Raw genomic sequence first — 2,001 nt, 5'->3', positions numbered from 1 at the left:
AGGTGGTGTGACGCCTGTTTTTTGCCAGACGCCGGTACCCTGGCCGGCCTCCAGGTGCTGCGGATCATCAATGAACCGACGGCCGCGGCCATCGCGTATGGCATCGATAAGTTGTCCAAGTACCGCCATGCCCCTGCCCCCATTCCATTTCCCATGTGCCCTTGTCAAGTGCTGACCCAAGTGACGCTTGCGTATGTAGCCGTCGAGAGCTGCACGCTTTGGTCTTCAACATGGGCGCCACAACACTCACTGCCACAGCGTTGAGTATCGATGACGGCGTATTTGAAGGTTACTTACACCCCGTTTTAGCCCTTCACCTCATGCTCTTCAGGCTGATGCCTTTGCACACGCACGCACGCACACACGCTCACACGATACACACGACACGCAGTCCGCGCAACGAGAGTGATTGATTTGGGCGGCGCCCAATTCGTGGAAAACATGGCGGAGCATTGCGCCTCCCAGTTCCAACAGCTTCATGGGATCGATCTGCGGCAGATCGCCAGGTCCATGGTGCGTGCCGCGTCGCGTCGCGTATTCAGCGACCCCAGCCTCAAATCTCTTCTTTGGTTCCTCAACACAGACTCGCATACGGCGTGTGTGCCGACGGGCCATGGAAGACCTGTCACAACAAGTCCAAGTGCCCATCGAAGTGGACTGGATCCATAGAGAGAGTGAACTCGATCTTCAGTGCACGTACGTGGGCTCCAGCTGCCCCGCCGCGCGATTTGGATGGGTCGTTGTGTGCTAACAAAGAGAACCCCCTTCTCTACCGCAGGATGTCACGAGCACGCTTCGAGCTCATCAACAGCGCGCTCTTTGGTAAGTGGTGTCACTCGACTTCGTTGGAAAGAGAGTCTGCGAACGCTAAATCGAACACGATTCTTTCCTTTAAAACTACACCAATGCAGAGCAAGCACTAGCGGAGGCCGATGCTGTATTGCGAGATGCTAGGATTAGCCGGACCAAATCGAGCACGTCGTACTCAGCGGTGGATGCTGTAACATGCCCAAGATTCCGGCCATGTTCAAGGCCCATTTGCCTCAGGCGACCGTGCATAACAGGTGCGCTCGGCCCTCTGTCTGATCTCCAAACCCCCAAACTCACCATGTGCACGGCACACACCGCACACAACAAAACGGCAGCATCAAGCCCGAAGAGGTAGAGGCGCACGGAGCCGCCACCCAGGCGGCGATCCTCTGTGGACCCGTCGTCACCTCCTGGTGGGAGATGGCTCCCGCGCCATTCTGGAACATAGCCGTACCCTCCTTCCTCTCCCTTCAATGCCTTACTCCATTGTTGGCACCTGACTAATGGTGCTGACGTGGCGCAGGGCGCTGGTCTCTACCACGAGCGTACGTGTCTCTCCTTGACAGCGAGCCAGGTCGACGTCGCGATTGTGGAGACCCGGGCCGAGGTCACAGTGACCCAGAGCTTCATCAACACGACGACCAACCCGCTCGAGACCACCTATGTCTACCCCGTGGAGGAGGGCTCCGCTGTCTTTGCCTTCTCGGCCGACATCGACGGCCGGTCGATCCAAGCCGTCGTCAAGGAGAAGCAGCAGGCCAAGGAGGAGTACGAGGACGCCATCAGCTCGGGCCACGGAGCGTATCTGCTCCAAGAGCTCACGGGCGACATCTTTCAGATCAACGTCGGTACGCGCGCACCACTTGGCGTTACCAGTTGCAACGCGCAGCTGACTGGAACTACCGCATGCCGCGCGATAACAGGTAACTTGCCGGCGGGCTCGGTGGCCACCATCAAGATCAGCTACGCTTGCGACCTGCCCTTGGAAGGAAACGATCTGCGCTTCTCTCTGCCCACTTTCTCGTGTACGCAGCCCCGCAAATCGCCTTCGCAGAGCGGGGTGTAGGCCGCTCACTATTTGGTGTCTCACTTCGGCTGGGGCGGGTGCAGCGAGCAAGTACATGCCTCAGGGAAGCCAGACTGAGGGCTCCACGAATTCCTCGGTTGCCACGGTGGACGCCGTGACGGACA

The 2,001-nt window shown here is 58.7% G+C and overlaps 1 pseudogene; it reads left to right on the top strand.

Moving 5' to 3' along the window:
• Window positions 1–2,001, top strand: part of ACA1_227480 — a 3,441-nt pseudogene that overhangs the window by 172 nt on the left and 1,268 nt on the right.

This window comes from Acanthamoeba castellanii (genome assembly GCF_000313135.1).
Source record: "Acanthamoeba castellanii str. Neff unplaced genomic scaffold scf7180000084761, whole genome shotgun sequence".
NCBI classification, from domain to species: domain Eukaryota; phylum Discosea; order Longamoebia; family Acanthamoebidae; genus Acanthamoeba; species Acanthamoeba castellanii.
Note: the sequence above shows the minus strand (reverse complement) of the source record. Positions and strands in the feature narration are given on the sequence as shown.